General features: G+C 43.6%; 1 long non-coding RNA gene across 1 annotated transcript in view; it reads right to left on the reverse strand.

Moving 5' to 3' along the window:
* The window catches only part of LOC310697728, a 984,178-nt gene that overhangs the window by 878,025 nt on the left and 91,278 nt on the right, over positions 1-14,875 (reverse strand). The window lies entirely within an intron of this gene.

The following is a 14,875-nucleotide window of genomic DNA, read 5'->3' on the forward strand; positions in this document are numbered from 1 at the left end:
TTGACTGTCAGTGAGTGAAACTTTGTTGCAATTATCTTCTCTTGGCTTAAAAGTTTCAACTATGTTTCTGAACTAAAGTTTGATATTAAATATACTGGCATAACTTGTTAGAGTAACTTTAAAGAGAAAAACAAAAAGAAAAGGATACTTTGGACTAATATAAGATAAACAACAATTGCTTCCCTCTAGAGGAGGTTTTTGGAAATTGTCATAAGGAGTGGAATTTTCCAGTTTTAAAGATAAAACTCTGGGACTGTATTTGACCTTGAGAAGCTTTGTGTGTTATGGCAGATGGGAAGGAAAAAATAGGCTCATTACAGGAAAAGACAACTAGATCCGGTAGGACCTTTCGGAGAGCTTCTACATCTGACCCACCTGCTTCCTCTGCAGCTGTGTCAATGTATACCAAATCAAAAGGAGGAATGCCCTCGGAAGAGGATTGGGCTCTTGTTTTAAGCAAAATTAACAGTTCTTTGGAACAAATGAATAAAAAATTGGACCAAAATTCACAAAAATTGGATCAAAATACACAAAGTATAAAAAGTTTAGAACAAAAAGTTAATTCTAACACAGAAGCTATAGAGACACTAGTTAAGGAATCTAACTCAACTAGACAGACTGCAGAGGAAGCTAAGGAAAAGATTGTGACTGTTGAGGCGAAAGTAGCACAATTGGAAATAGAGGTCCCGGATGTGTGGAAACAAGTACATGATCAGAAGCAGATGCTTTCTATGTTTGAGCTCAAGGAGAAACAGACAAATTTGAGAATTCGGGGAGTACCTGAACTAGAGAAAGACTCCTTGATAGACTTTCTTACAGAGGAATTTGCAGCCTTTTGGAATCGGGACCTACAAAAAGAGGAGTTTAAAATTGTGAGAGCCTTCAGATTGGGAAGAGGAGGGAAGAAGGAAAAGAACAGAATAAGAAACTGTTTGATTACATTCCAATCGAAGGAAGAGAGGGACAAAAAATTGAATTGGCACTACGAGGAGGCCTTGACAATACACAAATTTAGAGTGGAGATATCTAAAGATATTCCCAAATATCTTTTAGATTTGAGATTTAACTTCAGAGATTTGGTTGAATTGCTGAGAAGGAACAGAATCAACTTTCGGTGGGAATTTCCTCAAGGCCTATCTTTTAGCTTTAAAGGAAGGAAAATAAAGATAAGATCAGTAGAAGATAAAACAAAGTTCCTGCACAACCATGAAGAAGATCTACAGAAGGGAATCGGAAAAGAGCCAACATCACCGGAAAGAGGGTCACCAGACAGAGGACTGGAGCAAAGAGTACGAAAGAGAGTATCACCAAAAAAAGATACTTTGGATACCTTGGACATTTCAGCATTGTCTTTTGGATTGGACCCCCCCCCCCCGATAGGGAGCTAACGTTACCACCAACAGAAGAGGAACAAGATCTGGGGGCAGTTGGGGGAGTACCAAAGTAGTCACAGGATGGCGCTGCAGGCCCTGAGCTGGAATGTGCATGGCCTTAACATTTCGGAGAAAAGGCGACGAGTGTTTCATTTATTGAAAAAAGAGCAACTAGACTTGATTTGTTTACAAGAAACGCATGTGACAAGGTTACACAGGAAATTATTAAGTAACAAAAAATTAGGCCAAGAATTTATTTCATCGGATAAAGTTAAAAAAAAGAGGAGTGGTTCTCTATGCAAAGGAGAACCTATCACCTAAATTTATCTTTAAAGATGAACAAGGAAGACTTGTAGCAATTGAAATTCAATTTCAAGGAGATAAGTTTTTGGTGATAGGTATCTATGCACCAAATGAAGGGAAATCGGAATTCTTCAAAAAGTTATATGAAATTTTGATGGACTATTTGGATTACAATATGATTTTAATGGGAGACATGAATGGTGTTGTATCTACGAATATGGATAAGGCGCAAAGACAAACAATCACCAAGGACGGAAGACTACCAAAAATATTTTTTGATATGACTGAAAATTTAGACTTAATTGACACTTGGAGAATGAAGAATCCTCTGGGAAGAGAGGGAACTTTCTTCTTGGAGGCAAAAATGACATGGACAAGAATTGACCAAATCTGGGTAACCAGAGGACTGGCTCCAAAGATTAGCGAGGTTGAAATTTGCCCAAAGACTTGCTCTGATCATAATGCTGTGAAGATGGAAATGAAATTAATGCCAGCTGGTTCCTTCAGATGGAGGATGAATGACTCTTTGTTTAGGAATGATGAATTTATTAAAAAGGCCCAAAAAACTTTGAAAGATTATTTTGAGATAAATATGAATACTATAGTGGAAAAAAGAGTAATCTGGGACGCTGTAGTGGTTTGGAGTTACTCGTGCATAAACTGTCCCCTTTTGGAGCTTGGCTGCCTGGGTTAAACCGTCCTGACTGCACAGCCCATCTCAGCGTGGCTGCCTCAGTCGCTCGCAGAGTCTGTCTGTGGGCGTTTCTTAAACTGTTGCCAGCATAAGAGTTGTTTGACTCCCAATCGTCTCCACCTCTCATTGCGCAGGAGTCTCCTGCGCAAGGAGGGTGTGGGTAGTGGAGGACCAGGGCTCTCCTCACTGACTTCCAAGGAAGAATCCCGGAGCCCTTCCACCTCTTCTCCCATTTGCTCTCCTGGCTCCTTGGTGTTACTCTGATTTCCTTCCCCCTCCATCAAGCTGCGTCTCCCCCTAGTGCTTGTACCTTCCCCTGCAGAATCGGAGAGCCTCTCCTTTGCCTGTTGCTCTGATGTCAGTTTCCTGACATCCACCTCCCCTCCAGGACCCCCCAACCCCCGCTCGACCTGTGGAATCGATTTCTCTCTCTTCCTCGGCCGACGAGACGGGGAAACCCCTGAAGGAACCGTCACCCTCCTCAGTGGATTCGAAAACCTCTGTCCACCTGCTTTGGTTCCCACCCACGGGGTGACCCTCCCAGTCCGATTCTTCCTTGGATTCTGAAAACCCCTCGAAACTCTCTTCGTCATCTGTGGTTCCAAATTGTTCCTCCCAGAACCTCTCTAAGGGTTTGGGCTTGTCTGGGAACCGGCGATGGAATACTTCCACCATATACCTGTCATCGACGGCTTCCACGGGAACCCACGTGTTTTCTGACCTGGGCTCCCCTTCCCAAGCCACCAAGTACTCCACCTGACGACCTTGCCACCTCGAATCAATTATTTCCGTGGCCGAGCTCTGGTGTTCCCTTTCTTCTACCTGCGGTTGTGGGATGACTCCTACCTCCCACTCCGGGAATTCCCGCCCCTCCCTGTGTGGTGAGAGCAAGGACCTGCGGAACACAGGGTGTATTTTCATACTGTCGGGCAACTTGAGCTTGAATGCTACGGGGTTTACCTGTTGTGTGACCTCAAATGGCCCCAGCCGTCGGGGCTGCAACTTCTTACACCCTCCCTTAAAAGGTAACCCTTGAGTGGACAGCCACACCCGGTCCCCCACCCGTATGGTTTCCCCTTCCCTGCGGTGCTTGTCTGCTTGCTTCTTGTAAATCGCCTTGGCCCTCTCTAAGTTCATCTTAAGTTGCTGGTGTAGGGCCTCCATTTCTTCCATGAACTGCTCCGCCACGGGTACACTCCAGTGTTGCTCCTCACTCCCCGGGAAGGCTCTGGGATGGCACCCATAATTGGCCATAAACGGACTCATTCCCGTCGACACGTGTTCAGCGTTATTGTACGCAAATTCCGCCAGCGCTAATTTCTCTACCCAATCATTCTGCCTCTCGCTGACGTAGCAGCGTAAGTATTGTTGGAGTATACTGTTTGCCCTTTCCGCTTGCCCATTGGTCTCTGGGTGCCTTGCTGTCGAGAACCCCACCTCTACTTGCAGCAAGCTCATGAGCTTCCTCCAGAACCGGGAAGTAAATTGTTTTCCGCGGTCGGAGATAACCCTCAAGGGGGCGCCATGCAACCTGAAAATGTGCTCTATGAACAATCGTGCCGTCTCTTCGGCCATCACCGCATGTGAGCAGGCTATAAAATGGCACATTTTGGTCAGTAAGTCGACTACTACCATGACCGCGGTTTCCCCCCGTGATTTGGGCAAATCAGTCATAAAATGAATGGACACCACCTCCCAGGGTTTGCCCGGTGTGGGTAAGGGTTCCAGTAAACCTGCTGGTACCGTTCGCTCCCCTTTAGCCCTTTGGCAGCGGTCGCACCCTCGTACATATTCCCGTACATCCTCCCTCACCTGTGGCCACCAGAACTGTCTGGTGACCAACATCATCGTTTTGTGCTGTCCAAAGTGCCCCGCTGTGGGGTTGTCGTGGAGTTGTTTGAGTACCCTTTCTCTTAGAGCCCCCCCCCGGTACATACATGGCCCCTCTATAGTACAACACCCCTTCCTTTTCCTCAAACCCTTCTGGTGCCTCTCTCCCATCTCGGAGCTCCCTGATTTTAGTTCGTACGAATTCATCTTTCCTAGTAAGCCCTGCCAGTTCTCTTTTGCCCACTAGAGTTTCCCCACACACCCATCAGTCCTCAGGTATGATGTGTCGTGTATCCGGTGGCCCCTCTCCTTCGAAGTACTCTGGCTTCCGCGAGAGAGGGTCCGCTCTCACGTTTTCCTCTCTGGGCACATACTGGATTTCAAAAGAAAACTTGGAGAATTCCTGCGCCCAGCGAATCTGTCTCTGGTTGAGCACTCGTGCAGTCCTCCAGTATTCCAAGTTCTTGTGATCTGTACAAACCTGGATCTTGTGCTGCGCCCCTATCAGTAGATGACGCCAACGACGAAAGGCAGCGTAGATCGCGAGCAGTTCTCGGTCATACACGGTATAGTTTTGCTCCGACTTGCTCAGCTTCCTCGAGAAAAAGGCACACGGTTTCCATTCCTGTTTGCTCCGCCCTGGCTGCAAAAGGACCGCTCCTATGGCTCTGTCAGACACCCCTCTAGCCTCAGGGGTTTCTCCAAGTCTACGTGTAATAGTTGCTCTTCCGACGCGAACGCCTTCTTCAATCTTTCAAAGGACTGCTGAGCTTCCTCCGTCCACACAAACTTCTTTTTGCTACTGAGACAGTCCGTGATGCAAGTGAGCAAAGTTCTTTATGAACTTCCTATAGAAGTTGCTGAAACCTAGGAACCTTTGTACGTCCTTCCGTGTCCTTGGGGGCTTCCATTCCAAAACTGCCTGCACCTTGCTTGGGTCCATCGCTAAGTCCTTGTCAGACAACTTGTACCCCAGAAACTCCACTTCTCTGGCATGAAACTGACATTTCTCTAGCTTGACCCACAACTGGTGTTTCTGCAATCGTTGTAGCACTTCCCTGACATCTCGTACATGTTGCTCCTCGCTTTCCGAATAAATCAAGACGTCATCCAGGAAGGCCACACAGTTCTTGTAAAGCAGAGACCCCAACACGTGGTGCATGAAACCTTGAAAACAGGCGGAGCCTGATTGTAATCCAAAAGGCATAACTAAATATTCAAAGGCCCCTAGGGGGGTGAACATGGTGGTCTTCCATTCATCCCCCTCCCTCATCCTGATCAGGTTGTAAGCCCCCCTGAGGTCTAGTTTGGTAAAAATCTTTCCCTTCCTCACCCTCGTCAAAATGTCATCAATTCTGGGCATTGGGAAAGTCACTGGTTCCGACACCGAATTTACGGCCCTAAAGTCCACTACAAAGCCTGGGTTTGTCCGTGTCTTTTTTGTCCACAAAAAACACTGGACTGCCCCCCACTGCTTTCGACTCTCTTATGAATCCTCTCTTTAGGTTCTTGTCAATAAACTCCCGTAACTCCTTCATCTCCCTGTCCAACATGGCATACAGCTTACCCACCGGCAGCTGTGCACCCGGGAGCAAATTGATTTGGCAGTCAAAGGGCCTGTGGGGTGGTAGCCTATCTGCCTCCTTCTCACTGAAGACCTCCTTCAGATCAGCATATTGTGGCGGCACCTCCCTCTTCCGTCCCACTGCCATTCCTGCCACTCGGGCGACACTCATCCTGGGTGTTTCCCCTCCTAGGCAGTGCTCCAGGCAGTAGGCTGACCCAAAGCTGACTGTCCTCTGATACCACGCTACCACGGGATCATGTTGTGCTAGCCAGCTCATTCCTAATATTATTGGGGGCCCCGCTAGTGAGGCAACGTGAAAGGCGATCGTCTCTGAGTGCCTAGACACCCTCATTCTCATTGGTGGGGTCTGGTGGGTCACTTCCCCTCCAATAAGCTCCCTCCCATCAATGGTGGTTACTTGCAAGGGAAAATCCAAAGGTAGCAAGTGAAGCTGGTGCTCTAATGCAAAGTCCCTGCTGAAGAAATTGCAGGAGCTCCCTGAGTCCAGCATTCCCTGAACCTTGACTGGGTGCCCATTCGGGAGTTCTAGCACCACCTCAATGGCTATCGCTGCCCTTGGGGAATCTGGTTTGGGCACTTTTACTGGTTGCTGGCCTGGCTGCTGTGCCCGCTGATTGGCAGCCAAGCGTTCCCGTTTCCCTGTTCCTGTGTCTGTTGCTCTTCCTCCTCACCTCCCACGGTCCCCACCATTCCTTGCCAGGCCTTTCTCTGCGGGCAGACTCTGGCAAAATGTCCTGGCCGCTGGCAGAGGAAACATTTCTTGGTCGTTTTTACGTCCTTTCCCTCCCTCTTGCGACCTCCGCTGGAGTTTGAAATCTCCTGGTCGCGCGCACCACCTATTTCCATTGGCTCCTCCTGCGGGGAAAGCTGCCTTGGTATTTCAGGAATGCGGTAGTCATGGCAACGCTGCTCTCTCCTTTCCCGCCTCTCCTGCGCCCGCGCTTCCTGCCGTACACCAATCGCAAGTGCTGCTTTGGTCAGCTGGTCCATGGACTGTGGGCGGGGTGCGCGCGAAAGCTCATCCTTGACCGTTGGTGACAACCCCTCCTCAAACAACATTTGTATGGGTTCAGAGTCCAGCTGCCACCCGAGACGGTGAACTATCATTGCAAAACGTGACCAGTAGTCTCTAACTGACTGGTCTCCCTGTTTACAGTTCATCAGTTCCCGTTTTGTCACACTTTGTTGCACATCACTGGAAAACATTGCGTCCATCGCCTGGAAAAATTTCCCCAGGTCCTGCATGGCAGCATTTTGCATCGCCATAAGGGGCCTGATCCACTCTCTAGCCCCATCCTGCAGGTGCCCCACAATATAGGCAACCCGCGCTGCGTCATCTTCAAAATCGCTATGTTGCAGTTTGAAGGCGTATTCTATTTCTGTTCTAAACGCCCCATAATCTTGAGGTCTCCCCCCAAACTTATGCACCAGTCCCGGTACCTTCCTTGCTATGGGGGTGGGCCTCCCCTGGGCATCCTGAGACCGTCGTTCGTCCAGCCTCGCTGTCAAGAGGGCTATGTGCTGTTCCAAGTCGCGGTTTCTCTCCTCCAGCAAATGTCCTCCAGCAGCCCCCTCCGTGGCTCTGACTTCTCCAGTCTTACTCATGATGCCGCCTACTTGTTGCGCACGAGCAACTTTCGGAGACAGACAGACTGCTGTAGTGGTTTGGAGTTACTCGCGCGTAAACTGTCCCCTTTTGGAGCTTGGCTGCCTGGGTTAAACCTTCCTGACTGCACAGCCCATCTCAGCGTGGCTGGCTGCCTCAGTCGCTCGCAGAGTCTGTCTGTGGGCGTTTCTTAAACCGTTGCCAGCATAAAAGTTGTTTGACTCCCAATCGTCTCCGCCTCTCATTGCACGGGAGTCTCCTGCGCAAGGAGGGCGTGGGTAGTGGAGGACTAGGGCTCTCCTCACTGACTTCCAAGGAAGAATCCCGGAGCCCTTCCACCTCTTCTCCCATTTGCTCTCCTGGATCATTGGTGTTACGCTGATTTCCTTCCCCCTCCATCAAGCTGCGTCTCCCCCTGGTGCTTGTACCTTCCCCTGCAGAATCGGAGAGCCTCTCCTTCGCCGGTTGCTCTGATGTCAGTTTCCTTACAGACGCAAATAAAACCGTAATGAGAGGTTTTTTGACACAACAGAATGCAATTAAGAAGAGAATGCAAAATGAGAAAAAAGATAAAATTTTGGAAAAAATAAAAGAAGGAGAGAAGAAACTGAGGGCGAAACCAAAGTCCCAGGAAATTCTAAAAGAAATAAAGCTTTACCAAGTACAATATATGAAAATGATGAATCAGGAAATAGAATGGAAGATTAAACAGATGAGACAAAAGACATTTGAATCGGCAAATAAGTGTGGGAAATTGCTGGCTTGGCAATTGAAAAAAAGACAAAAATTAAATACCATTACGAATTTGGAAGTGGAAGGAAATAATATACAGAATCCAGCTGAAATTAGAAGGTGCTTCCAGAATTTTAAACAATTTTAAACAATTTATTTTAAACAATTATATACACAAGAAAAGCAGAATGAAATGGACATTGATAAATTCCTGGAAATAAATGGACTACAAAAAATTTCCCAAGAAAATAAATTAATGCTTGATTATAAAATAACGGATCAGGAAGTAGAAGGGGCCATTCAGAATATGCAACTAGGTAAATCTCCAGGACCGGATGGACTGACTTCTAGATACTACAGATCTTTGAAAGAATGGTTAATACAACCATTAAAGGAAGTCTGTAATGAAATATTAGAAGGGAAATGGGCACCTGAGTCGTGGAAAGAACCATACATTACACTTATACCAAAACTAGAGTCTGAAAAGACGCAACTTAAAAACTACCTTCCCATATCACTGCTTAATGTGGATTATAAAATTTTTGCAGATATTTTGGCTAAAAGATTAAAAAAGGTGCTAGCAGAAGAAATTCATAAAGACCAAGCGGGCTTTCTCCCGGGCAGGCATTTGTCTGATAATACGAGGAATATAATTAATATTCTAGAAAAGCTACAAGTGAAGATTAATACTAAAGCAGTTTTGATTTTTGTGGACGTGGAGAAAGCCTTTGACAATATTTCCTGGAGTTTTATGAAGAATAATTTATCGGGGATGGGGGTTGGTAAAAGTTTTGGAAATGGCATAGGTGCAATTTATTCAGAACAAAAGGCTAAATTAATTGTGAATAATGTAGTGACGGAAGAATTCAAGATTGAGAAAGGAACACGACAGGGCTGCCCAATCTCTCCATTGCTTTTCATTTCGGTCCTGGAGGTTCTGTTAAATATGATTAGAAGGGACCAATTGGTTAAAGGTATTCAAGTGGGAGCTAAACAGTACAAAATGAAAGCATTTGCAGATGACCTAGTATTGACTTTACAGGAGCCAGAATCAAGTACAAAAAGAGTATTAGAATTGATTCAAGAATTCGGCCACGTAGCAGGTTTTAAGCTGAATAAGACGAAAACTAAGGTTTTGGAGAAAAACCTGAATGTGGTTGAGAGAGAGAAGTTTCAGAGGGAGACAGGTCTGACACTCGTTAAGAAAGTGAAATATTTAGGGGTTAATATGACTGCTAAGAATGTCAATCTATTTAAGGATAACTATGAAAAATGTTGGACTGAAGTGAAAAAAGATTTAGAAATATGGTCAAATTTGAAGCTATCGTTGCTAGGCCGAATTGCTGTGATAAAAATGAATGTATTGCCAAGAATGTTATTTCTGTTTCAATCACTGCAAATATTGGACAAAATGGACTGTTTCAAGAAGCGGCAGCGAGATATTTCTAGATTTGTCTGGCAGGGCAAGAAGCCTCGTATAAAATTTAAGATTTTAACTGATGCTAAAGAAAGAGGTGGATTTGCCCTGCCAGACTTAAAACTTTATTATGAAGCAGCCGCTTTTTGCTGGCTGAGAGAATGGATGCTTCTTGAAAACATGGATGTTTTGGATTTGGAAGGTTTCAATAATGTATTTGGTTGGCATGCATATTTGTGGTATGATAAGGTCAAAGCACACAAAGCGTTCAAAAACCATATTGTAAGAAAAGCACTGTTTAATGTTTGGATAAGATATAAGGATTTGTTAGAAAATAAAACCCCAAGATGGCTGTCACCTATGGAGGCAAAGGCCCAGAAAAAACTCAATATGGAGGTCAAATGGCCGAAGTATTGGGAAATCTTGGAACAAGAGGGTGACAGATTAAAATTACAGAGCTTTGAAAAATTAAAAAACAGAGTGCGAGATTGGCTCCATTATTACCAAATAATGGAGGCATATAATCAGGATAAAAAACTAGGTTTTCAGGTGGAAAAATCAAAGCTGAAAACAGAATTGTTAGACGCTAAAGTTAAGAATTTGTCGAGAATGTATAACTTGCTGTTGAAATGGAATACTCAGGATGAAATGGTGAAATCAGCTATGATTAAATGGGCACAGGATGTTGGACATAATAATATGATGGCTGACTGGGAACAGTTATGGACCACCGGTATGAAATTTACGGCATGCAATGCCGTAAAAGAGAATTTAATGAAAATGATTTACAGGTGGTACATAACACCAGTCAAGCTTGAAAAAAATTATCATTTGCCCGATAATAAATGTTGGAAATGTAATGAAATTAAAGGTACGTTCTTTCACCTTTGGTGGACATGCCCAAAGATTAAGGCATTCTGGGAGATGATCTATAATGAAATGAAAAAGGTATTTAAATATACCTTTATAAAGAAACCAGAGGCCTTTCTCCTGGGCATGGTGGGCCAATTGGTGCCAAAGAAGGACAGAGTTTTTTTCATGTATGCCACAACAGCAGCAAGAATACTCATCGCTAAGCATTGGAAGACATCAGACCTACCTACCAGAGAAGAATGGCAGATGAAGCTGATGGATTACATGGACTTGGCGGAAATGACTGGCAGAATCCGAGACCAGGGAGAAGACTCGGTGGAAGAAGATTGGAAAAAAATTAAAGTATATTTACAGAAATATTCTAAAATTAACGAATGTTAGAAGGATGCTGGAACGAAGCTACATGACTTTAGTAGAAGTACTATAAAGAATTAAGTATGAATAGATTGATATTGGGTAAAGTGGTAAATTTAAGGCTAAAATGTGCTAAGATAAATTATGGAACTAAATTTGAGAAAGAGGGAAAGAACTTGCTGGAATAATTAATTGAACTAGAATACAAAAAAGGAGGTGTGAGGAAGTCAAGGAAATAAGCAAATGAAAGATAAGGGTATGAAAATACGGGGTTCTTTTTATCTTTGTTTGTTCTTTTTTGGGTTTATTAAATGTTTTTCTTTTTTCTTTTTTGCCTTTTTCTTTTTTGTACTGTTGATGTTTTGTATTACTGTATTTATTTTTGTTTCTGAGGTTTTGTAATTGTTTATTGCTTGTATTTCTTTTTTGTTTCTCTTTTCCTTTTTTCCCCCTCTGTAATGTTTAAACTTTAATAAATATTATAAAAAAATGAAATTTATTTATTTATTTATTTATTTTATTTTCTTTGTTGATGTGTTTTTAAATTGTTTTTGTTTTGTCTTGTTAGTTTAATGTTTTAGTGTAAGGCAGTGTCTTTGTATTGTATTGTAATGTATTGTTTTTTTCTTTTTTGGTACTGTTTTTTTTTTGGTACTGTTTAAATTGTTGTAAAAGCAATAAATATTATTTTTTAAAAAATAAAGTTATTTAAAATACCTCTGAAAACACTTCCTAATCTCCACTGGGTTCTGCATATTCTTTCCTTCCACTTCCAAATTCGTAATAGTATTGAGTTTTTGTCTTTTTTTCATTTGCCAGGCCAACAATTTTCCACACTTATTTGCCGATTCAAATGTCTTTTGCCTCGTCTGTTTAATCTTCCATTCTATTTCCTGATGCATCAGCTTCGTGTATTGAACTTGGTATAACTTTATCTCTTTCAGGATCTCCTGTGACTTTGGTTTTACTCTCAGTTTCTTCTCTCCTTCCTTTATTTTCTCCAGGATTTTATCCTTTTTTTCATTCTGAGTTCTCTTCTTAATTGCATTCTGTTGTATTAGGAATCCTCTCATAACCGCTTTGCTTGCGTCCCAAATTACTCTTTTTTCCACTGTAGTATTCATGTTTATCTCGAAATAGTCTCTTAGAGTTTTTTGGGCCTTCTTGGTCACCTCTTCATTCCTAAACAAAGTATCGTTCATCCTCCATCTAAAGGAACCCATTGGTGTCAATTTCATTTCCATCTTCACCGCATTATGGTCAGAACAAGTTTTGGGGCAAATCTCCGCTTTGCTGATCTTCGGAGCCAATCCCCTGGTTACCCAGATTTGGTCAATTCTTGTCCATGTCATTTTAGCCTCTGAGAAAAAAGTTCCCTCTCTTCCCAGAGGATTCTTCATTCTCCAAATGTCAACTAAGTCCATATTTTCAGTCATGTCAAAAAAAGTTTTTGGTAGTCTGCCATCTTTGGTGACTACCTGTCTCTGTGCCTTGTCCATATTTGTAGACACCACTCCATTCATATCTCCCATCAAGATCATATTATAGGCCATATAATCCATCAGAATCTCGTGTAGTTTCTTAAAGAACTCCGATTTTCCTTCATTTGGTGCGTAAATACCTACAATCAAGAATTTTTCTCCTTGTGATTGAATTTCAATTGCAACAAATCTTCCTTGGTCATCTTTGAATATAAATTTCGGTGATAGGCTCTCCTTTGCATAAAGGACCACTCCTCTTTTTTAACTTTGTCTGATGAGATAAATTCTTGGCCCAGTCTTTTATTACTCAATATCTTCCTGTGTAGCCTCATCACATGTGTTTCTTGTAAACAAATCAAGTCCAAATGTTCTTTTTTCAATAAATGAAAGACTCTCCGCCTTTTTTCTGGGGAGTTCAGACCATTCACATTCCAACTCAAAACCTGCAACCCCATCATGTAATTACGCTGATGTTCCTCCAACTGCACCTAATGCTTGCTCTTCTTCTGTTGGTGGTGGTGGTGATGACACGTTCACTGGGAGATCCAATCCAAAGGATAATGCTGATATATCCAATATTCCCTTATTTGGTGATCTTCTATCCGATGCTCTTTGCTCTTTTCCAAGTTCCTTCTGCAGATCTTCTTCATATTTATACAAAAACCTTACTTTATCTTCTACTGATCTTATTTTTATTTTCCTTCCTTTGAAACTGAAAGATAGACCTTGGGGAAACTCCCACCTAAAGATGATTTTATTCCTTCTCAGCAGGGCAACAATATCTCGATAGTTAAACCTAAGATCCAAAAGATGTTTCGGGACGTCTTTAAAAATTTCCACTCTTGACTGTTGTACTTCTAGGTTCTTCTGGTAGTGCCAACCCAAAATTCTATCTCTCTCTTCTTTAGTTTGAACGGTGATCAAGCAATCTCTTATTCTATTCTTCTCTTTTTCCCCTCCTCTTCCAAGTCTGAAGGCCCTCACAATTCTAAACTCTTCTTGACCCAAGTCCAAGTTCCAGAAGTCAGCAAATTCCTGTGTAAGAAAGTCTGTCAGGCTTTCCTTCTCCAATTCAGGTAGGGCTCTGATCCTCAGATTCGTCTGTTTTTCTTTAAGTTCAATCATAGCAAGCGTCAACTTATGTTCATCAAGTTGCCTCTGTAGGGCTGGGACTCTCTCTCTCTCCAGTTGTGTTACTTTGCATTCCGCAGCAACGGCTTTCTTCCTGGCTTCCTCCGCAGTCTGCCGTATCAAAGTAGATTCCTGTATCAATTTCTGGATGGTATCTGTATTGGTATTCACCTTTTGTCCCAAATTATTTATACTTTCTGTATTTAGGTCAATTTTAATAGTTGCAGCATCCACTTTCGCATTTGTCGCATCCACTTTCACATTTGTCGCATCTGCTTTCTTGTTAAGCTGTTCCAATGAATCATTTATCGTACTTAATGCAACTGCTAAGGCTTCTTCTGTCGACATTCCTCTTGATATTGAGTGTACTGGTACAGAAGCAGCAGCAGAAGAAGCAGGGAGGCCTTGTGTTGAGCCTCTCCTGGGTTGCTGCCAAGTCTTCCCAGACCTTAATGTTTTTTCAGTCGACTGGTCTGTTTTTTTCCTTTCCATTTGCCATAACACTTAAAAGATTCAAGGTCAGTCCCAGAGTCTCACAGTTTTTTTATCTTGCAGCTGGAAATTCCCCTAGCCCAGATCTTGTAAAGCCACCTGTTTCAAAGGCTTCCACTAGGGGGAAACAGTTTCTATTTATGTTAATCAGTAATGTCCTCTTTTAGACACAGTTCCAACCATCCAAATTCAGTTTCAGTTTTCAATTACTTTTTTGCTCCTTTTTAAAGGCAGCCGGAGACAGTAGAAACAATGTATTTCTCTTATTTAGATAGCTGTCAATGAATGTTCTAAACACTGTCAATGAACATTCCATAAGACGTCAGTCCTGCTAGCAGCCCGTTCCCAGGGTCAGAGCGGCGGTATTTTAGCTCTCTTCACTCTCCTACAGGCATACTCAGTCCACAACTCCCCCCCCTTCTCCTGCCTCCAAGGGGGGGTTTAATGTTCTTTGCCGATGGAAATTTAGTCTTTTACAAAAGGCTTTCCAAGACTTCAGCTTGCAGCCTCATTGCTTCAGTCTATTTACAAAAGGGGAAGGCGGTCTTCCTGTATTGAACCTCCCCGTTTCGATACCAAATTAGACGTTTAAACATCCAATTCTCCCGCTTCAGCTCTACTCACGGGTAATTACTTTAAAGTCAAATTGTCCACAGGAAAAAGCCAGCGCTCTCCGGCAACAGCTATGTGGCTTCACTCCGTGGAAGAAGCAGACGATTCAAAGCACCGCACCGCTCACCCCACGTCGCTCTGGACCCCCGAAACCGGGTTTCCCCGTGAGTAGGGGAGGCGCAAAAGGTGCCCGCCGAATCCCACACTCACAGGCTTCTCCCACCTGTGATTTTTTGCGGGTCTCCGCCTTCGCCGTGGCGGTCAGACCCAGTTCCCATGGGGCAAATTCCTCCCGGTCAGAGAAATTCCGCCATTGCCGGAGGTGCCTCCCCGGAAGTCCAATAGTGCAGCTTTCTAATGGACTGTCCACGCAAACATCATTCTGCTTT

Source organism: Podarcis liolepis, assembly GCF_965112155.1.
Source record: "Podarcis liolepis genome assembly, chromosome: W".
NCBI lineage: Eukaryota > Metazoa > Chordata > Lepidosauria > Squamata > Lacertidae > Podarcis > Podarcis liolepis.